Source organism: Poecilia formosa, unplaced genomic scaffold (genome assembly GCF_000485575.1).
Source record: "Poecilia formosa unplaced genomic scaffold, Poecilia_formosa-5.1.2 Scaffold8, whole genome shotgun sequence".
In the NCBI taxonomy this organism is placed as follows: domain Eukaryota; kingdom Metazoa; phylum Chordata; class Actinopteri; order Cyprinodontiformes; family Poeciliidae; genus Poecilia; species Poecilia formosa.
In genome coordinates, this window is record NW_006799947.1 from 2,782,492 (window position 1) to 2,806,631 (window position 24,140).

At 38.1% G+C, this 24,140-nt stretch overlaps 1 long non-coding RNA gene across 2 annotated transcripts in view; it reads left to right on the forward strand.

Annotated features, from left to right (window-relative positions):
* LOC103154343 (uncharacterized) overlaps positions 1-18,803 on the forward strand; it is a 58,056-nt gene extending 39,253 nt beyond the window's left edge. For both annotated transcript variants that reach the window (XR_477911.1, XR_477912.2), the window contains exon 4: positions 17,142-18,803. This is a non-coding gene — a long non-coding RNA (uncharacterized LOC103154343). The remainder of the gene's footprint in view (positions 1-17,141) is intronic.
* Positions 18,804-24,140: the final 5,337 nt, after the last annotated feature.

Consider the following 24,140-nt stretch of genomic DNA (forward strand, 5'->3'; position numbering starts at 1 on the left):
CAGCATTCCTCCTTAGCATCGTGTTGACATTTTAATGTTCCCAACGAATAAACTACTAAAACTCCTGGTTTCAATTATGTTTGATAAGCATCATCTTACCGCTACGTTGTTACACTTACATCTCCATTGACTGAATATTGTTAGACTGTATGACCACCTGCATTCAGTTGAAAGAAAAAAAATAGAAAATGTACTGAATCGATGTCAAAGTGCTTGGATTTAAATATTAAACTAATTTTAAATGAAGGGATGTTTGCAGCTGGACATCACAGGTTTATCCGATGTCTTCAACATGAGTATTTCTCTTGGATAACAAACCTCCCACGCTGATCAGAATGTTGACTATATAGCTGATGAAAGCTAGGAAGTGGCAGACAATGTAATAATAGCCGATTGGTTGGTGATGCTAAATGAGACCATGGATGAGCGTTTCTAATCTTTGAGGTTCATTTAACATATATTCACCCTGCTGTCTTCACAGCGTCCCTGATGGTGTTTAAACATTGCTGAGCCAGTGCTTAACTTTGTCATCACTGCTAATATATCCGCAATTTAATCAGCTGCTTTGACACCAGCACAACACTTGCCTTGTTTCCTAATTAGAATTGTACGTCTCTGATTGATCTACACAGGAAACACAAGTCGTTTTGAGGCATTCCTGGCTTTAGAGGACTTTGTTGTTGTTGTTTTGATCAATAGTTCTTCAGGCATTTTGAAGGTCTTCCAACGTTTTGTTTGGACTTTTGCTCATCCAGCACCTAATCATTTTCAGAGCAATATATTTTTGTTAGTAAAGCCACTTAACCTTGTGTTTGAGTGTGACTGTACAGTGACTCTGCATCAGCCCATTTGGTTTGCTTTGCCTTTTTGTACTACTTTCTATAAATACAATCATTATATATTTTGATTAGTTTTTGCCTTAGTGTTTTACTTATTTTTTTTTTATTTATTCTTTTATTTTTCAGAATTTCATCATTATTATCCTTATGTTATGTTTTTTTTATTTTCATCATGTTCATATATATTTTGTAAAGCTATTTTGTAAAATCAACTTTTTCTTTGTTTTAAATCATGCAATGATGCTTTTCCTTCCTCAAACACGTACCTGGGGCATTATTTTGACTCATTCATTCATGTTTGAGGGATTGTTGGGAACAGAGGCCAATTTCAAGCCGTCAGATAAAACTATGATGTAGTGTCAAATTTCTTTCAAGTTGTTAAAGCATTTGCATAACAACTGGATGTTTCATAGTTACTTGATTGTGTCATAAAATGGCACTATGTGCCTGGAAAATGCATAATACCTCCCTTTAATTTATGTGTTTTCTTGTTTTTCTTAGTTTTTTTTAATAGAGATGGGGAAGATCAGATGGCAAGCTGAGGCCACTGATTCAAACAGCATGGTCCTGACTTGCCGATAGTCACATGCTGAAGGATTTTACTCTGGATGATTATGATGTCAAAATCAATATACACAGTAGTCTCATAAACTGCATACACACAAGTGTTTCAGATGTCAAAGTGCTTTTCGGATATGTCAGATTAAGTTCAGACATAAGAACACAGCTTTCTGTAAAAGCTTGCTGTTAGTGGCTTATCAGCTATGACTGACTGAGCCCTTTGCTGCTTAATGTTATCTTCCTCAGAGATATTTTAGTGTTTAAAAGAATACAGTGTAAGGTAGGTGTAGTTTTGTAAAAACAAAAAGCAGAGGGGTGAACGTCACTCAAAATGTTACAGTAAGTTAGGAGAAAACTTCTCAGCTTCATTCAGTAACGGCAAGGAGCTTCAGTAGACGACAGCAAAGCTGACCTGGATACAAACAGTTGGTATTTGGTGGTTTATTGTGCAATTATTTGCTATTTGCAACATGTTAGAATCAGTAAGCCCTGGGGTTCTAGGGTGATGCCACCATCTGGCCTCATGCATGCCAAAAATACAACCCTTACCAAAGTCTTTCAGTGTTTCACCTCCTGATTTTCACTTCCTCTTGTGATAGGTTGTTGACTGACTTGGCAACATATTGCTCAATTTATGATGCCATCACTTAAAATCCACCTAATTTCCATTCTGGACATATAAGCTTGTTGTATGTGTCCATTGCAATTTTGTGTATGTACAAAATTACATCCAAGTCAAACCATTCCATCGCTGATGAGATAATGTACACATGTATGGAGGAGGAAGCCCATATTATTGAGACAACAACTGGAGGCCTTTCCATTGCCAAACACATTGGACCTCAATTCACATCCTTTCTTAACCCAATGAGCACAGTGAAGCAAAGTTCATTAAAGAGTTGCACAGGATTTGGACTGTGGTTGGCAATTTTACTTGAAGGGCAAACACATTCAGGACATAGGCTCCAATTGTATTCCTCCTGTCTAAAGCATCTGAACTGTGTTAAAAAGTAAAATGATTGGACTTTTGCTCCTAGAGTTTCGATAAAAGTTTGTCCTACAGTGGAGAAGCACAGACTCCAAACTGGCTGAGAAGTGTAAGCTAAACATACTATATCACCCTATGTGTAGTGACTCTATGTGACTTAACATTTCAATAATCTAAATTATGGATATGGACCTGCAAGATGAGTGTGAAATTAAAATCTACCGTTTCAGCATTTAACATTTTAAACCTCAAATCACACCCAGATGATTGATTAAAAAACTTTCAGGTTGCTTTTTCAAAGCTCATTGGAAACCCCGGAGGGCATCATGCAATTTTCATGGACTAAATAGTCCTCATTATGTAAACTCATCTCCATGTAAAGAAGCTAAGTATGCCTTGCAGCTCAGCAAATTACAGTGTCAGAGCCTTAAAGCTCCATTAAACATGATCCACTTAACTCATGTGAATTTCTGGCTGATAAACCTCATTCACACTTTCACTCTTCAGCGCCGTCTTCTTCCGCTCAAGCTTGTACACCTTTTTTAAAAATATGGTGAAAATATTTATTAGCAAAGGCATTAATAATTCACTGGAATTAAACACGCCTCCAAGGACATGCCCCGAGACGCTATTAGAGGTATAATAAATGTGCAGCATATGGCGACAGGCGTGCAACTGCCACCCCTCGTTTTTGCTGAATTTCCACGTGTGTGATTCATTCAAGACCAGCCGCCGCCAAGTGCTGCTTGTGGTGGCAGCTTCCCGACTTTATTTATCAAGATCGACAGAGGCGGGGTGTCTGCCAATTTCTCCGCCATCCATTTCCAAAGTAGCATGTAAATATAATTAAATGATGACATAACCAAATTATGTATGAGGCTCTAATGGAGTCGGTAACCGTCCTCAGGTCTCCGCATGAACATTGTTGTGTCGGACTGCGTTAGAAGCAGGGGACGACAGCCGAAGAGCCAAAGTGATGTGGAAGAGAGATGGAATTCTGGTAGGATCGTTCCTTACCTGACCCAGTTTAATATTTCTTCTAAAAGGAAATAAAAGTCTGTGTGAATGAGCAGATTCCTCTGTGCTCGGCTACCCAGAGCGGTTGTGACAGTGGTGGGACGCAGCCAGAGAGAGCAGCAGACTGAGAGTAACGCGGAATAATACAGGGAGTCATGTCGGAGGGAAGGAAAGATGGGGAGAATGTAAGTAAACAGGAAACGGCCCCTCAGGCAAATGAATATCATTGAGAGGTATCACTGCAAACAGAAAGGGGGGGGAAAAAAAAGAATCTCCCTCCAGGGGGAAAAACTTGTCCTAAAATCTACTTCTTAAGCTCCATGCCTTGGAATAAAAATAATTAGATAAATAAATAATATTAATAATAATAATAATAATAATAAAGCATTCCACCTGCTCTGTGGTGTCTTTACACAGAACACCAGATTACTCATAATTATTATTTTTTAGCTATTATTACTTTCCTCATATTCAGACGTTTACATACATGTCCTCTGTATTTAGTAGAAATACTTTAAAGCTATATGACTTGGGTTATATATTTTTGGTATTTTTGCGCAAGTGTTTGGCTACTGGTCCTTTCCTCCTGAAAGAACTACTGGGTCAGGTTTTTAATCCACCTTTTCATATCTGACCACACACTTTCTCGTTTTTCTAGCATTTAGCAAATATAAATATTTCTAGTAATTCTAACTGACCCAACACATGGGGAGTTTTGGGTGAGACGGCGAGAAGAATGAAGTTCTCCGCTCTTTTATGTAGAGTATGTAAATATCTGGCTTCATCTCTGAGTTTTTGCTCGGAGCTTTAATTATTGCTCGTCTATTCTTAATAGAGTTCTTAATAGCACAGGGATTAGATGGTTCATTTGAACCTCATGCAGGCCCCTTGTGATTTAATCCAAGAGAGGGGTTAAGGAGGAGCATTTTCCTCCCAGGAGCTAACCAGATGTGCATGATGCCTCTCCCCTGAAACGTCTTCCTTTTTTTTTTTTTTTATGACTGAACGGTGTGAGGATGGGGAAAAGGAGGAAGGGAGTATAATTGGCAACATATGTACGGCACGCTACCATTCACTGCAGATACACCTTCCTGTTCCCCAGCACTTAAGAAAATTCTCGTTGCGCTCTCGGCGCTGTAGTCTTGTTGTGGCAGCTTTATGAGGCAATTTTTCTCTGGAAGTGTGAGTGTGTGTGTGGGAGTGAGGGTGAGAGGGGTGAAGATGGTGGGAGGGAAGGATTTTTGTCCTCTGTAGAGATGTAGACCCTTGTAAGCTCCACGTCCTTGAATCTGGCCTTGGACCTCTGTTGCATTTCCTCCCTTGTGCATCTCTGTCAAGAGATCAAATAACAGCAAAAACTAATCTGAGGAGTGGATTGGCTGTGGTTCTCTATCCAAACAGAGCAGCAGGATGAAATACTCACTGTGTACTTAGTGAGCTGAATATACAGCACTAAGAGATACCAGCAGCTAGGAGAAAATAGAACAAAACGTATTTGACTCTTTGTTTTTCATAATCCTGTTTGTGATTTTGTTTCTTTGCTGTGTTGCTGTAGTAAAATAAGCAAATTAAGAACATGAAAAGAAAAACAATCAATGTGCTAATGGTGGAGAAACAACTTGCTATTGCAGGAAAACTGTTTATCCTGAGCATCCATGACAAGCTCTTTTGTGGTGAACCAGCGATAGCTTAGATCAACGGGGAGGGTGTGAGCAGCGCATACACTGAGAGTGATTAACAGTGCTAAGACCCTCTTTCTAGCTCTGATTGACTCTCAGTTTGAGGTTTTCTTTTATAATAATTTAAGCAAAAAAAAAAATAAAAAAAAGAAACTTAGTTGTGCAAAGACACTTGAGCATGAGCAAACAAAGCATGGAGTCATTATTTCAAAACAGGAATTTTATATTTAACTTCTCTTGCATCTTTTTTTTGTCTGCATGATTATCAATTTCAACAGATTTTATACAGCGACAGATGTGATTATATTCATTTTGTAAAGCCCTAAATAAAACAAAAAAGCACCAAACTATAACATTTCAAACCAGAACATCTATTTTATTATATTGAACAGTGCCTATAATATATTAAACATTTTAAAAGCTTGTTTTGAGTAATATGCCTGAAAATTATGCAGTATATCACAAGATTTTTCTCCATGCAGTATTGTTCTATTGACAGTGGAGTCAGCAGTATTATCATTTATTTCACATCTTGCTTCAGGCACTTTGCAGTTGTTCTTGGTTCCTTTCCACCATCACTGATTTAGCTTCACACAGTTTGTCTTACACAGTCTGGCAATGAGGCGTTTTACTTCAGAAAGACCGTCTGCTACCCTTATCTAATATATTAAAACTTAATTCTTATGGATGTATTGAGAAGATCAGATTGAAATGAGTCTGTCTGCCTTAATCTAAAATGTTCACTCATCTATTACCAGCTTAAAAAAGGTAAAACCAAATGAAATTAAACATTCAGATATAGTTTTAGACAGCCTGCATGATTAGCATTTTGTAATATTTAAGAACTGGAAAATGTTTAAGAAGTTTGAACTTCTCTGTAAAAGTATATTTTTATTGATATTTTCAGATCATTAATCATTGAAGTCATTCAGATCATTAATAGTTTTTAATTCAGAAAAAAGTTCATTTTAGTTCTGCACTTTGTATTACCCGTTTAATGCAAGATGCAGCTTTCAGATGTTGATTTGATTCTTGCCTAATGTTGATACATAATTGTCACCATTTTATTTAATATGCAGTCGCAGCCCTTTTTTCATATCCCATAAATCATGTTTTGATGACATTTTTGTCAGATTAAAAGTACCTTCAACCTGATATTAAACGTACTTCATATGAAACTAGTTCTGTATTTAAAACATATTTGATTTATCTTATGTAATATTCTAATTTTAAATGTTGTGTTTTCATTAATTGTAAGCAGAAAATGATCAGTTATCATAATTGAAAAGTAAGGGCTTAGACACCAATCTGTGTGTAACAGAATGTGTTTCACTTGGTGAATTGTTTTACTAAAATACATTAACTTCTCCATTGTTTTGAATATGACTGAAATAGAGCCAGGTTAGGTTAGGTTAGATAGCTTCTTGTTCCTTAATGAAAGTTTGTTTTATGGTCTGAAACATTTAAGTGTCACCACAAAAAACAAAACCAGAAGAAACTCTAATTACTTTTTCCAAGATATTTTGTTAAGGTGTTAGAGTAATCTCTTTACACAAACCTCATGTGTAAACTCTTGATTTTGTTTTCTATTCAATAGCCAAAACATTTGGAGCTGTAAATGGAATAAAGACCCACAATGGAGATCCTGTACAAAAGGACAGTCCAAACCACCTGCAGGTGTGAGAGTCTGCGTGAAGTTTTGCCTTGGTGTACTTCTCAGTCTTGTGTAAGGGTGGTGAAATGTGTGTTTGCTGCAGCAAGCTGCAGTTCCCTGTGTTCCTGTATGCAATGCTGCACAGAAAGATGGATGAATGGCTGAGTGTGTGTATCGGTCCTGGGGTTGTTTTCTGTCAGGAACATTAACCTGCAGTGTTGTTCCCAGGTCTTGTTTTGGGGTGGAGGTTCAGTGTCTTATGATAGAGCAGTTGGATCCATCCTCATGTTTTATTTTGCTCACATTCGATGCCTTCCCGACTGGATGTAGCTGATTCACAGCAGGAAGGAAACTTATTTTTCAGAACACTTGGAGAGAGAGAGGCAGAATACTGAACTATTCTCGGAGAGTTGAATGTTTTTGTTTTTCTATTTTTGTTTTTCGGCGCCTCAGTTTAAGTTTGGAGTTACCAAAGTTTGTTATCACCTTAAAGAGGTGAAGGGAATTAACCCTCTGATGTGTAAGTGGGTCCTTTTGGACCCGGCGAGGTCATCTTTTTGCAATATCTTTGTAATGAAAAGTTTTCATCACTTCATATTCGAGGAATTCCTCAAGAAACATCTTATTGATATCATGCAATTCAAATTTTTAATTTATCTTGTACACGTTTTAAGAAATAGCATAGTTTTATATCACTACCCCATTTTTCCGTGAGTGGGTCCAAAACGACCCACATTCATTTCCTATGAAATTTAATGGGAATCTTTGTTTCTTCTTAAAACACGTGTCTAGCAGTGCAGTAATGAAACACCAGAGTGTAAATAGGGATTGGTTTTCCTTAGTAGACTTTCTGCTCCTCCCTTTTTGCCACTAGTCTGTTTTTGTTGCTTCCTTAAGATCATTTAAAATCCCTTCTCATCTTGCATCCCCTGTCCTCATCTTGGATTATAGCAACACCAGATCTGTCATGATCTTTATATTACATTATTAGAACTGAATGACTTAATTAAATTAATGTTCTAATGTAATGAGAAGTTAACAATTGTTAGCTACTGCAGCTTCAAAGCATTAGTTTCTCTTTTTAAGAGCGCCTAATCAGAGATGTACCCTTACTGTCAGGTACTGTTGAAGAGTTCAGGTTTGGGTGAAGTTGTCATAAAAGGTTTTTCCTGTCGGCGCTCTCCAGACATCGGGAAGAATAAATTAAAATGACTCTAGTCGGCATACAAGATGAATGTATCAGATCATTAGGCAGAAACCTGTGACTTGTATTTAGTTCCACGTTTTCTTCCAGTTTTTGTGGTTAAACACTGGAGTATTTGATAGCTGTTGAGTGAAAATAAGCTAAAATCTAATTATCTCCTAAATTATTTAGTGATAACAGGCTGTTCCTGTCTTGTTTTGTTTTGGGCCTGACGACACTGGAAGATATGAAGAGGGGGGGGGAGGGGAGGCGATCGTGACAACAGCTTGTGAATGTAGCGGTCTGAATTCTGCCAAACTCTTGCTCTACCATTCAGAAGACGCACCAAAGCAAAGAGGGAGGGGTGGCTGCTGGATCCAGGATGATAACAAGGAAACCTAAAAGAAAATGGAAACACTGGGGGACACGACCAGTTGAATTCAGGGTCGCATCTGCTTTTACTTGTAGCAATTTAAAGAAAACGAGAAGCCAAGATGAGGGCAATTTCTTATTTCCGCCGGCTCCTGGTGGTCCGCACATGCTGCACATCCTACACCATCCTGCCTTATTCTTCCTTTACATGCCACTAAGTTATTCCGCTTCTGGAATCTGTAAATATGCACAGCTGCTAAATAAATGCCGTATTTATATTGCGATGAAAGAACGGAAAGCATCGGATGTGTGTCTGTTGGAGCAAGACTGAAAGATAAAAATAAGAGGATAGGGATGAATATAAACTGATGATTCTGCCAAGAAAAGGTTGTGCATAGCTGAATAGCATTGCTTTAATCTATTTTTATTGCTCATTTCCTCCGGATGCAACCCAATTGAGAGATTTTCCTTCTTTTTTTTTTTTTCTTTTTTTTTACCATCCAGACCAGGATTATTAATGTGCCAGTTCTTACTTTATGCATCCTGTCCAGCAGTTAATCCACCATTTCTTCACCTCCAACCCCTGTAGTGACCACAAGCAGTTCAAATCTAGCTTTTTCCGAGGCCCACTGAAATATAATGATAAGCTTCCTGGATTCAGGGTTTCTATGAAGTTCAGAATATCCATAAATGTATGGAGTTTGATTTCAATATTTTACTGGTTTGGATAAGTAAAAAAAAAAAAAAAAAAGAATAGAAGTATGGAAAAATATCCAGGTTTCCACAAATTGTTTTTTTTATTCCTTTTGTCTTAAAGTTGTATTTTCTTCAATTTGTTCTTACACGTGTTCTATCTCCCTCTTTTCTTCCTGTCCTTTCTGCCTTGCTTCTTTCAGTATTTCTTTCTTTTCTGTCTAAACTTCCTGCTTTCTCTTTTTTATTCCTGATCTGCTTCTGTTCCTGTCTTCCTTCTTCCCATTCTGTGTCTTTATTTTTATAATTTTGTTATTCTACCTTCCTTCTTTCAATCTCTATAATTAGATATTTTAAATATTTATTTCTTATTCAGAAAAATATCACTTTTTCTCTCTAAAAATAAAAAGCAGGCTTTAGATTTTGTGTTGGCTCTGTTGATTGAATTTGTTTTTGTATTTTAGTAAAAAATAAGTAAAATAGTCTGATAATAAATATATTTGCTGGTTATGTGTAAATAACCAGTGAAATTAATCTTATTTCTGAGAAATATACAATCTCTTAGGGTTTTTTTTCAAGGTTACTGATTTGGAAGGAAATGTTTCATAACTGACTTTTGATATATTGATACATTTTATGCAGACTGATTAAAGTAACACGTCATCTGCTAAACCTCTGCCCGGATATTCATGTCACAGAGTCTCGTTCTGTGACCTTCTCCTCTGTCCACTCAGTACATCATCTTGTGGTTTGATGCCCAGTTGCAAGGCGCCAGGTCATATTGACAAGCATCTGTTGAAGAATCACCCCAAAGCCCCAGACAGCACCGTCTCCTCTCCCATTTTTTTTCCCTCAGCCAGCCTGGTCTTTGAATTGGTCCTCACCATCCAGCCGCTAACTTTGTCTCCAGAGTGGGAATTCATCAGAAGTCGGTGCCGGAGTTGACCGCAAATAGGCCATTAGGCTCCAGCAGGTCGATTGTGGACTAATTGAGAAAAGATCCAACGCCAACAAACTCACCTAGCTGTGCACAATCCATAACTCTCAAACAAATGATTGCTGGTGATCCCGGAGATTGTGTGACGGGTTTCCATGACTGATGAATCTGCATTGCAGCTAACAAATCATGACTGTAATATTTTTTGTGCTTGTTCATTCATGCAGGAAAAGGGTGAGTGAACAAGACACTCGTCCTCTTAGTCTGGAGGCCTTCATAGGAGTTTCAGCCGTGCACCACCTCTGATCAGTAATTCCCACTTCGCAGATGGGTGATGAATGATCCCACAGCTAAACACATTCCAGCGCACAAAACAAGACTGCACTCATTGATATAAGAATATAGCAGCCCTTAGAGAAATGCTTATTTATTTTTCTTTTTACAGATGGAGGGATAAACCTCGACGTGAAGGAAATTCATATTTCTAAGCTTTAAGCATATTAAATCATACAGATCTAATCCCAAGCATGATGATAAGGACCTGAGTTATTGTGTGTATGTGTGCGTGTGTGTGTGCGTGTTGTTTCATTTTTTAAGAGGCTCCTAGTGCCAGAACCGCTTCCTATTTTACCCTGCATGTTTTTCATCATCTTCGAGGCCTGTGGTTGTAAAAATTCATTTTCAGGAAAAGATGGATTTCTTTTAGAAGTGGTCAGCTTGTCAATTTTTAAACATTTCCGATACACTCAGAGAACCGAGGCACCCATTGAGGCAGGGAATTCATTGTGAGGTGCCCAGCCGACAGTAACAGCATGAAGTGATGAAGCAGAGGAAAACGAGTTGCAGGTTCTTTCCTCCGCTCCCAGAGAACGTGTTTTCTATCAGCAATTGAGGAAAACTGAACTGAATCTGTCCCAATCTGTTTGGCTCATAATCAAGTCAGTTGCAAAGGTGGAGATAAACACAATTATTATCCTTTTTTTGTACAGATGGGTATAAACTGTATCACACCTGATGATTGCGTGTTGTGCATAGTAAAATAAGGTGATCCTTCACAATAAAACAAATAAACAAACAAAACCCTCATAAATGCCAAAGAAACAAATGTCCACAACCCGGTTTCTAGAGAAGCTGAAATGCAACGGTGAGTATTTCACAAATCTGGATTCTGACTCAGTAGCTCATTAAAAATTGTATGCACATAAAAAATTTAGAAGATCTAAGAAAAACATAGCTGTGTTGCATCATTTGTGCTGGGAAAGATGTGATGGAAATTGTTCCAAATGTTTTCATGTTCAAGTTTAATGAAGTTATCTTCTTTTTGTGTGTGAAGGTGCACGCGCATGTGTGTGTGGGGGGTGTACATCAGGTTTTCAATGCTTTTATAAATAAACATGCTATGGTAAGACGTCAGTGACTTAGCAGTTGTTCTTTTAACATCACAGTAGTGGGTTTAAATTGGTCTTAACTGCTGTTCAAATTAGCACAAAGTTTGCTAAGATACTGAAATGTCCTGATGGTTCTCATCATCCATCCATTCGTTCTTCCATCTATGCATCCATCCATCCATCTTGCCAGTTTTTTCATCCATCTATTTATTTATCCATCGATCTATCTAGCCATTCTTCTGTCCTTCCATTCATCCATTCATCTGCATATTGATTCATGAACCCATCTGTCGTTTACCCATCCATCTGTCCGTCCATCCTTCCATTTGGTCACCTGTCCTTCCTCTTGGTTCCATAGAATTGAACTTAAACAATGCTGCCAAGAATATATATTCAAACAAGATGGAAAATGTTGGTGTGCTTAATATTCTTCATCCATCCACCATATAATTTTTCCATCTATGTATTAGTCTATTCATCCACCCATCCATTTATTTGTCCATCTATTGCTTCATCCATCCATACGTCTGTCCGTCTCTGTTGGCCAAGTCATCCAGCCATCCGACCCTCGGCCTATCCATCCATCTCCATCCGTTCGTCCATTATTCCATCTGTCCGTTCATTTGTCCGTCTGTCATGCTTAGAAAGTAATGTTTTGCTCGTTTTTACAATTTACCCTTCATCTGTCTTCAGTGATATTTTCCAAACCTTGCTTGCATGAGGAAGCATGAGCAGAGCAACTGTGCAGTATCACATGGCAATGATAGTCCGGTAATTGAGTGCTGAGCTTTCGTAGTGTGATTGAGTGAAATCTGCAAATACGAATGACGGAGAGCTGTAACGGAGAGAAATGGCCCCAGCAATCAAGGCTTCAAAGCTGAGTTATACACAGTGTCAACTGAATATGATGGCTGCTTAAATTTTCTAAACATTTATGAGAAATAATATAAAGATACCCAAGCTAAACCATAAACCCAGTCACAATGATCAAATAGCCCATAAAACATTTTAACTATTACAGCAAGAAGCATCAATAAAACAGCTTTTAGTAGGACGTTGGACTTGTAATATTTGATCTGATTGGGATATGATGGGATGTGTGTAAGTGAAAATAAATTTGCATTTACTGCAGATTTTTGTCTCTGCTGCAGGTTTGGTTTTAAACAGAGTTGCACAACATTAGATGACTGATGCCATGCTGCTTGTCGTTGATGTTTCTGGTTATTTAATTTTTTTTTTCCATTATTATCCAATTTGTGGTTTTGATTAACTTTTTTTTTTCTCGTTTATTTCAGATTGTCTTTTAAAAAAGCTCATTCTTAGTTCCATCTGACTGAAACAGACCTTCTCAGTCCAAGTCCTTTTAAGAGTTTAGCAAACTTACATGTTTACCTTTCTGATGTTGCTAAAAATGTTTTTGTTTTGGGGGGGGGTTACTGGAAACCCTCTCAATGGGGGAATATGTAGCTATTCTAAACTGGTTATGGAAACTTGGTGACGCTAAAATGCCACTTATTCCAGCTTTGTTTCTCACAGTTCCATTTGTACTAAACTGTTTGATAATTGCTCTGATTATAGAGATGAGCAAGTTCAGGCAAGCATCTATTTTCTTGTTGCTGTGTTCTGACTCACGTCAGGATGTTCACTCTTCTCTCCCACCTCGAGAAGAGGCTGAGCGAAATTGCCCTTTGTGCCATGTCCTATTTACTCTAAAGGAATCAAGATGTTCACAATTACTAATTCAGTTCCTCAGCACTGATCAACGTAATAAATTATAAATTATTGAGGGTTACATTTATTTCATAAGGATAGGTAAGGGTGCAAATTAATTAAAAATTACTGCTGACACAAAATTTGTCTGCGTGGGATTTTGGTTCCTTCTGTATAAATGTTGTCACATTAAGGATTTAATTATTTAAAAAACTTTCTTAGTGGGAATATGCTTGTGAAATAAAAGGTCAAGTTATTTCACGGCTTCTTTTCATTTTTCTGCCAGGGTTGCCGATAAGCAAGAAACTGAATGTAAATGAGAAAAAAGGTTTCAATCTAGAGATCCAGCAGTCTATTTCCAATAAGATTTTCGTAAAGCTTTATAGTGGATGTATTGTGCTTTTAAATATTTACTTTTCACATTTAAATCATTCAGTTGTGATCCATGCAAAGTGGAACTGCAATACTTTGGTCTGCATGCTCGTTATTGTAGCTCCACAGGCTCGTTGTTCCGCTGTTTTAAAGTGTGTCAGAGCAACTCGTTTTGGCGCGATCTCTAGATGGAACTGCAGTACTTCACACAAACATGCAGTGTGTTTGTCTTTAAGGAGCTAAAAGTGAGCACACACCGCTAATATAAGCAGAAGGTACAGTGCTACAGTGATCAAAACAAGGGCTAAAACATTGTATAAACACACAATAAATTCATGTCTAATTTTTTAACACTATTTGCAGCTTATCGCTGTACCGTCTCCATTGTGTAGACAGTTTAGATTAACAGACCCCTTAATTAGAGAGTCTTTCAGCAAACCCATCTTGAAGAACTCATCCTTTAAGTGCTTCATGTAAACAAAGGGGACTTCCCCCATTTCCAAGAAAGATCAAATGTAACCAGGCATTTAGAAAAGGTTCTAGTGTCATTTGATGGTGTGATCAATTGTGTGGGTTAGTACTCATAACAACCAAACATTTTGACAGATCCACTTGTTGCTTCAACATCCTTGAAGTTGGACTAGTGATTATCATGGTTACAGAAACACCTGCCTCTGAGTATTTCCTCACATTTTCAAAGGCTGCAACCATTTCAAAATTCAGCATGTTTTCATGAAACACTCAAGGATAAAAACTAAAACTTTATCTGACCTTCCTGTTATCTGCTAGAAATCTTCATCGTTCTTGTTGTTTTCCAGTCTGAATGAATGATAGACCTGCCGAGACATGAGAAGTACAAGAACAACATCTTTGTGCTCCCTGTGTTTAACACCTCACCAACACTGAAAGTTGAGAACGTTAACAGCTCTTACATTGAAGACCAGTCCTCCAGATGGTGAAAACACAATGGAGCATTTAATGGTAGGAGAAAGATCAGAACTTCATGTCTGGTTATTTCATGTCCGGTTTAAAATCTGGCAATTTCAGTCACCAGCCAATTTCTTGGTGCATCTTTGCAGTCGATGTAGTTCATTAGGAAGAGTAGGGCATAATGCTTAACTGTAAGCTGCCTACTGATCGGTGTAGGTGTGAACCATTGGGAATAGAGATGGGTGAAAGCAACTTTAATGGTGTGCATAACTAGAAAAGTGTTTTATTACTTTCACACAAATAAACCAAGAGCTTCCTGCTGTAAAAATGCAAATTTGTGGTGCATTGCTCTTTTTCTGTAGGCTGTGATGGTGGCCTATGTGAGTCCATAATGTCTGGTCATAACCAAACTGCATTCAGAAATGTGCAGCATTTGCAACTTTTCATATTGATGCCGCATGTGTGTCATAGCACCATCTTCGACTTATTTTAAATTTAATGTGGCCTGCAACCCAGCAAGTAAGTGATTCTGGCTGAAGCTGAGGATGACAATTTTTTAGGACAGCTAAAGCAAAAATGCAAATAAATCTAGTCAGTGACGGCTTGAACACTAAGCTGAGACCGTTTGGGCTTTCATAAAAATAAAAAATCTGGAAAATATCCTTATTAAAAAGTCAGAGTAAGATTTAAAAGTTTCATTTTTGCTTCAGAGAAAAACTGTAGAGTTTGAATACCAATGACTCGGTGACACTGAGGTGGCTGAACACATTCGAGGCTTGCATCAAGAAATGATCCAACCCTATTAGTCATGTTAATGGTAGCCAGTCCCTTTTGAACTGGTAAAATGCTAAACATTAAAAGATAAAGATGTTGCTTTATTCTCACTGATCATACTTTGTGAAGAGGTGGCTTGAGGAAGAAATGAAAGCACAGTGACATTCAGGGTATCATGTGAATTAATGTCGATATATGTTGTGAATAAAACCATATTTATGTTCAATAATCCACGGCCCTCCCTCCGTCTATCCAGCCATCTGTTTTTCTGTCCATTCCAAACGTGGTCTTTAGCATTAGATTTTCAGGCTTTCTGTGTGTTTCCAGCATGTTTCCTGTGTTTTCACTCACACACCAAGTTGGGTACTAAAAAAAAAAAGAAGTGTGAACCCTAAAAACATTTTACATAGGAACTTTATTCTAAAGTAATTACTCGTATAGAAATAAGAAAAAGTCCAAAGACCAAGCACATAGCCTTGGTAGATATTCATTTGATCATCTACTGAATGCCGTATTCTTTATCTCTTTGCTCTTTGGTAGTGACCTTCTTTCTGTTGAAATTATATCTGTAGGGCTCAAATGCACAGATTAAAGAGGCAGATTTACGTGCAAATAAAACCTGAATAATTTCCAGATAATCCAAACTCATACAATAAAGTAGAAATAGATGCCAGGAAGAAAAATAATAAAAAGAAATGTTGAAAATACACAGGCAAGGAATAGTTGTCTGAGGAATAGGTCTGAGATTTTCCTCTGAAAATCAGGAGAAACAAGGAAATGCAACCAAAACTCAAAGAAAAGCTTAAAATTTCTAAATTCCTCAAAACATTTTGGTTATGATGGAGAGCATAGTGAAATAGTTGGCAGTTTATAATTTTTCCCAGTACTGTAAGTGCTCTGTATTTAAATGGAGTTAAATGTGCTCCGTTTATATCTTCTGAGCATAATTAGTGTCCACTGTTGTCCTCCATCTGTATGTTGGAGGCAGAACGGGAAGCGTCGTTTCTCGTGTGTGCCTTTGAGGCTGGCGTTTGGTAAACACGAGCACTCTGTTCTAAATTAAAGAGAATTTTCAAACAGTTCCTTTGGTTCAGAGGAGGCTGGAGGTCGACAGTGTCATGGTGAAAACAAGTTCGCCCACGCTGCATCCTGTGTGCTTCTGCAACCTTTTTATTTATTATCCTCCTCGCCTGAATCGGAATACATAACAGTTTTTCACACCTTGATGAGGAGACGGGGGGACATATGCGCAGCCTTTATAAAAGGCTAATGCCTGCCATTAGTCTAACTAACTGTAACCACTTTACGAAAGATGTCTGAATTTAATTCACAGTCATGGTTGGCAACATCGTAAAGTGACATTTGGCAGGTTTAACTGTCATAAAAAAAAGATACATCTGTCCATTTACTGCAATTAACACTGTTGTCCTAAAATGTCCTGAATGGCATTTGTTTGTACCGGCTGAATCAGACTAAAGTTTCGCTGGATGCAGGCATTACATGCTAACTGTCTGGCTATAGCAGGCTCAACCCCTGCAGTGCAATGATTAATGTGAGCATTGGTCATGCACAGGGCTCAGTGGACCTGAACTAAAGCCTGACATTTGTCAAGTTCACCACCCAGAGCATTGCCACTTATCAAATGTTTACCCCACTGTACCTGTAAGCATGAACTGTACGAGCTGACCACCCTGCTAAGCTCTTATTGGAGCTGTCTGCAGGAAAATCTTCAACACTTTCTCTGCAGAATCATCTGTTTTCTACGGTTTTCCTCTTAAGCCCTTATTGCTTTTCTTCAACACGGCAGGTCCACAGGGTTTGATTTATGGAACCAAAGTCATGAGGTGGGAATGCTAAAGGAAGCTGGAGTTTTGCCTTGATGTAGCAGAAAGCACAGAGCGGTCTCTTGGAGCCCAACACCTCCTTTCTAAGCCACTTATATTTCATGATGTGCATGCAACATCTGCAAAACGTAAAATATGACTGGAAGAATGTAATTGGAGGATTTTTATTTATTTTTTTTATCATTTGTTGCTTTTCTCAGGCCAACTCTCAAAACACCAAGATCTGTGGAAGCCGCACGGAACACGCCGTGAGGTATCACCATGTCGGCTGCAAGAAGCCACCGTTTGCAGAGATTCAGCTGTTGATTTATGGGGTTTGCTGCTCACCATGAAAAGCAGCGCCCGAAGGGGGGCAGAGGGTCTTTGTAAGAACTTATCTGTGTGTAATTTATCACACTACCACTCCCCCACCAACTCTTTATTTCATGGACTGACCTGTGAGCTGGATTTCAAACACAGGCCCTGGGCAAAACGGAAACTGGGGTATAGATGTGAAAAATGGATGGACCCCTGTTGGGTTTTCTTTTTAAATATAGGGGACATGGTTCTCTGCCCAGGGATTCGTGACCTTTTGGACACTAAAGAAAAAAAAAAGTTAATACTTGGTCAGTTTATTTAAATAATAAAAAAAATAGTCAAACATTTATTTGCATTGTGCAAGAACTCCAAGAAAAGTAGATTAGGGCGTGGGAAAGTCTCTCTGGACAATGGAGATGGCCCTTTTCTGTTCCAACATGACTGTGCACTAATTCACAAAGCAAGATCCATAAGAAAAAAGACGGGTGGTGATTTTAATGTGGAAGCAGATGACTGCACAGTCTTGACTTCAACTCAGAAGAATACTTTTGAGCGAAATTAAAGACAAGACAGTAAACCAGCTCTTTTTTGTCAAACCTTAGTGTCTTACTGATGGATGACTGTTCAAACATTCCCATGAATGCACTCCTCCTATATCTGGTGGAAAGAGTTGAAACTGTTATCTCTGCAATGGGTGGGCTGACATAACGGTTCATGTCTATGTAAAGGAAAGTGACCCAACACTTTTGGCAATGTAGTGTATATCTAAGCTATTTTTGTGTCTGTGTGTGTGTATTTGAGTGTGAGGCAGCAGAAGGATTCCTGCAAAGACCAGCACCGACACCCAGACTTGGGCTTGTTTTACTCCTTGATTGCTGATGAGTACAAGTGACCGATAAGCCACAAAGTGATGAAGTTGTCTTGGTGGTCTGTGTGTGCTTATTACTGGGAATAAAGCAATAGGCGTCAAGAGGGAGCCGTTCTTCTCAGCCAGCAGAGCTCCAAATGAGCCCATCTGAATCATCATTATGTGCATAAATATCTGTTCATCAAAACCAATTTAGCGTGAGAAATGGAACGGCGGCTCTGATTCTTGATTTTGGGTTTTGCTAGTTAAAAATCAATTTAGCCAACATTACGGATGTGTTTAATCTTTTATTAATAAGTCCAGATATTGTCTTGTTTCACTGAATGGCTTCACAATTTCCACTGTTCATTTGCCCCGAGAACCCAAATGATCAAACTTCCATTTAATCTTGGAAAATCATCTGCTATTGTCTGATTAAGTTTATCTGCAGATACCTGTTTGAAGAGATTAACTGGCATTTAACCATGTTTTATCTGGCCGCAGACGCTGGAGTAACAATGAGGCAATTACGAGGCAGTCTCGAGCGTTAATGTGAAATATTATGCAGAGAAAGGGAGCAGCTTGTGTAGCATCAAGCAGCGGAGATTAGATATTGAACAGACTGAGTGTGTCTGCAATGTGGCCTCATTCACTCCATCCACCGTCATTCTTGATTCCTCACCTTGTCCCACTATGAATAAAACAAGCTTGTTTTGAATAATGTGGTCAGAATGTGGATGCATAATTAATCTAAGAAAAAGCTTTTTTGCAGCGTCTCCTTCCACTTTTTCTTCATTTCAATCAGGTCAGATCAGAATATACAGACACGTCTACAGATTCTCATGAAATAATTTAATGTTTTCACACCATTCAAACGTGCTATTCCAAAGAAATATCATGGACTATGTCTAGAATTGATCAACTCGGATTATTTCCCTGCTCTTTTTCTTAAAGGCACTAAAACTGAAAACTCCTCATGGTTGGGCACATTTTTTGTTGTTGGATGCACAAAACTACTTGTAAAGATGAGAAACAGATGCTGAGTCCATTATGAGTAACATTTTATGTTTAAGGTTGTGCGATAGGGTCTCAATTGGGTTTAAGTCCAGATTGGACCAGACTGTTCCCTAAATTTAATTTTGGATCGTTTTTAAGCTATCCAGACTTAAATATATTAATTTTACACTGTATGTAACGAGGCACACACCAACCAGAAAGTTAGAGTTCTTTTCTTGTGAGTGTATTTTCCCACTCCCTGAACTCAAAGATACATATTTGCCATTACCTTGCAACTAAAATCCAGTAATTTTTTCGGTAAAATACTTGTTTTTGACGTATAAGGACAGATGACTGTGGGTGTTTTTCAGTTAAAAATTTAATTTTGACAGATTACGAACAAGACTGCAATCTTCTGCTTTTTCACACTGGAAAAAAAGAAATGTTTTTCTTTTCAGCTCATCCTTTTGAGAACAGCCTAATCACAAATAGACCAACGGGACCTTGTCCCTTCAACTCAGTGCAATTCAAAAAGTAGATCTGAGTAGAAAAGGAACAGGGACCAGAATGCCAGACACTTCAGGCGAAGATCTGTCAACAATAAATGTTTTAAATGACCTTTCTGCTAGTAAATCTAAATTACTCAATAAGTATCAGCGCAGAAGATAAACAACATATTGGCTGGTCAGTCGAACTGAAAATTCAGTTTCTGTAATATCAATATTGGACTTTTTTTTTTTTTCTTGTGATTTAAATACAAAGCATTGTTGTGCAATCAGAGGGCTGCTGCTGCTGCTCAGAGCCAGGGCAGAAAATGTAGGACTACGTTATGAATAGTGCTGAGTAGCTGTGGGACGGCGGTAAGAAAGCGCAGCAGCAGGGCGGTGAGCTCAGCTGGGCTACTCTCTCCTGCTGATGGGGGTGAATATGATGTGCTGATAATAATCTGCTTTACACACACACACTCACACGACACAGGGATGGTTCTCTCTAAAATGCATTCAGGACAACTTTAGATCGGTTCTTTTTTTTTTTTTTAGGCAGAGATCTTCCCATCATCAAGAACCATTTCTTTCAGGGTCCTTATGCATTGCAAAAACATTTATATATCCAGGCTTCCTCCCCCTTCCTCTTGACCAAAAGTTGACCATCCTTTCTTATGTATTTTCTTCTGTGCCTCTTTGATTTCTTCTGTCCTCCCTTCTGCCTGTCCCCATGTTTTTCTTTCTTTGTGTTTTTTCTTCCTCACTTTTCTTCTTCTATGTTTCCCTCTGTCATTATTTCTGCATTTTTTGCCTTCTGTGTCTTTCCTTTTTTCTGGTGTAACCACTGCACTTCTTAATTTGCCTCTCTTCAATTGTCTTTTCTTCCTTTTTTCATTCTTTCTGTGTCTTTCTGACTTTCTTTGTCTGTTTTTCTTTCTTTGCATCCTTCTGTCCTTTTCTCAGTATGTCTTTTCATTCTCCCTTCCTTGTGTCATTCCTTTTTTTTCCTGTTATCTTTCTTTCCTTTTTTTCTTCACACTGTTTGTTATTGTAATTTGTAATTATTGTAATTTTTCCTTTTGTCATCACTTTCATGTCTCTCTTCCATCTGTCCTTCCAACCATACTTCCATATGTCCCCCCTTTCTTATGTCCTTCACTTTTCACTGTTCCTGTTATTGTTCTCCCCTCATTTTTTGTTGTGCTTCCTTTCTACTTTCTTTCTTGAGTCCCCTTTTCTTCACCTTCCTTCTGTTCTTCCGTCCTTCTGTCCTTCTGTCCTTCCTTCCGTCCTTCCTTCCTTCTGTCTGTCCTTCCTTCTGTCCTTCCGTCCTTTCTTCCTTCCGTCCGTCCTTCCGTCCGTCCGTCCTTCCTTCCTTGCTTCCTTCTGTCTGTCCTTCCTTCCTTCCGTCCGTCCGTCCTTCCTTCCTTGCTTCCTTCTGTCTGTCCTTCCTTCCTTCCGTCCGTCCGTCCTTCCTTCCTTCCTTCGGTCCTTTCTTTCTTTCTCTCTCTCTTTCTTTCTTTCTTTCTCATAAATTATGTCTGGAAAATAATTTTTATTACGTTTGGAAAAAGTCTCTTCTTTATCCTATTTTTTATTGTTTTACTTGTTTCCCTCCCTCGTTATTGTATTTATTGAATAGTTCATCATGGCTTGTATCTTCATCCTGCTCTTGAGTTTCATTTATTTAATCTTTGGTTGCTTTGTTTTGTTTCGCTGTCAGCTGGACTGTCCTTCAGTTGAGTTTTATTTCTTGTTCTGTTCTTTTGAATTTACATCTTCGTGACCTCAGCAGCGCTTCTCCTCATTACACCACTCCATATTCACAATCAACCCCATTCTGCTTTATCGCTCCAGTGAGTTCATCTTTATTTACTTTTTGTTTTCTCAGTCAGTTCCCCCTGCATATCTCTGTTGTGAAGTCTGCTGGTTGGTTCTGTACACTGGTTTGAATATCACAGAGTTGGGTTTAGCTCCTTAGTCTGCCTCTAATGTACATGCAAACAACGTTCAGCAAAAATTATTCAAGGTATTATTAAATAAATAAAGAAATATAATTTGTACTCTCTTTTGGTGTCTTGACCACAGAAATATTCTTGGCAGATAGGTCAGTCCAAGAAATAAGTGATCTTATCAAATTATTTCAAAATAAGGGATGCAAAAGTTTATTGACTATATGGCTGGAAAACTAAAAACAGAAGTTGAGTTTATCAACATGATCACATATTTGTGGTAAATAGGAAATTTTAATCTATATCATTATTTTACATAACCCACCAAAGCAAATCTCTCTCTCTAGTCTTCCTAAAGATGCACAAGCACATTTTGTGCTTACTTCTATGTTAAAATTCAATTGTTTTGTTTTATTTAAAAAGGGGATAGTACATATTCAAGGTTTCCCTCAGAAAACTTGTTAAGCCCGGTGGTTGGGCGCATTCATCCAGCGGCCCGTCATGTTTTTGAGTTAAGAAATGTTTATAGGAAATTTGAAAATATATCTTGATAATTATGTGTTATTAAAAGATTGGAAGATTAATACCTGAACGCGAACTATAAAGTCTTAAAAAATGCAAACATTTTAAAAAGACTTAAAAAAATAAGCAGTGCTTAGCATGGTGGGGGCACAAGGAAAGCCTGGTGGCCCGCCAGGCTTATAATACACAGGGGGAAACCCTGATATTAATAAACATTGTTAGACCTTATAAACACAATTTTTTGAAAACATTGATGTCAAAGCAACACATACAATTTAACTCATAACCCTAAGTAAGTCAAAAATAGCCAGAACTAGCTTTATGGGGATGGATCATCATGCTCTCTTCTCTGTGCCATTTTTTAGTTGCTGCATTCAGTAACTAAAAAGTTACTGGCAGGTCTGCAGGTGAACCTTCAACCTGCAGACCTGTCACAGAACATCCAGGACCTGCTTTTCATAATTTGTATGGATGCCTCTCCACTCTTCCTCCAGATGCTGCCATCATAATTTCCAAATAAAATGCCATGTTTACTTTCATCTGAAAAGTGAACCTTAGATCAGTGAACAGCAGCCCGGTCTTTTTTCTCCTTAAGTTCTATAAAAAGCTCTAGCCATTTCTTTTTCATAGCTGACTTAACACAGAGAATGCAAAAGTTTTAGCCCAGGCTATGGATGCAACAGTGTGTGTTGCCGCTTCAAGCACCAACTCCAGCTGAAGTCCACAACGTCTGAATCTCCCCTAAACTCTTAAATGGGCTTTACTTCACAATCCTCTCAAGTCTGTGTTTATCCCTGTTACTCGGGCAGTACTGTATGTTTCCTCCCTCTTAACGTCCATTTTATGTGGCTGCAGCACAGTTTGAACAGCCAGCTTCTTTAGCAACAGTCATTTGTGAATTACTTTCCTTTTCAAACTCTGTATTAAAATGTTGTTTTTATGAGACTGAATATTCAGCTTTCCACAATAACCTTTCTATCAAATGTATTTCTTATACTCTTGATCAACCTTAAGTGCTTTAGATTCTTATCTAATTTTGAAGTTAGATAAGAATAACCTGAGTAAATACCAAGCAGCGTTTTAAGGCTTACATCCTTCATTAAGTGCTGTGTTATGACTATAGATGGATTGTTTAGGCTCTAAAATATAAAAATGTGGCTGAATTAAAACATTTCTGCAAAGAAGACTGGGCCAAAATTCACACTCTGAGATTAAAAAGAGTTACTGCCAGTCATCTTAAACACTTGATATTAGCCCCCCACCCCAGGAGTGGCACAGCTAATGTTTATATTTAAGGGGAAACTTCAATTTTGTATAGAGTCATATTGGTTTCCTTCTAATCCCCATGCTAAATTAAATCATGTGACTGCATTTCGTAAAATTTAGGTTATTATTTGAAAACCTATTTAATGCACTGGAACATTTTCTCAGTGCTAAATTATAGTTCTAGTTTACTAAAATAAACTACTAATTACACAAATAAGTAAATGTCTCAGTATTCTAAAGAAATGACGAACCTGTATGATTCATGTAATATCGCAGGTAAGGCAAGTAATGATCCAGTATTTAAAATACAGATAATACAAAAAAAAGAAGGGATTTATCAATGAAACTGTATTTAAGCAGGAGTATGCGCTAACGCCATCTAGTGGGTGTCCTTTGATCAACTTTCAACGAACAGAACAGAAAAGGGGTGGGGGGCATCTCCAGGTGAGGGGACGCGGCAGAGGAGCATTTTCTGGCGACGCTGCGCCCTATAACCCAACACACCTCCTGTTTTCCAAGTAAGGAGGCACGAACTGGCAAAATGGCATGGCACCTATTTGATCTTCAAAAAAAAAAAATAAAAAAAAAATAAAAAAAATAAAAAAAATAACAGAATTGGCCTCTGGTCGTAAGAAATAACAAAGCAGAATGGGACCCAAATTGCCGCCCTATGAAACTATTTGATTTGCACACAGCTTGGGGAGAAAGCGACTAATCCAATCCAATTTCCGGACACGTAAAAAGACTAGATGATTCATTGAAAAAGAAGGGGGGAGAAAAGTCATGAGGGACAATGCGGAGTTGTTCTGGAACATCTTGAGGCATTTCTAATTC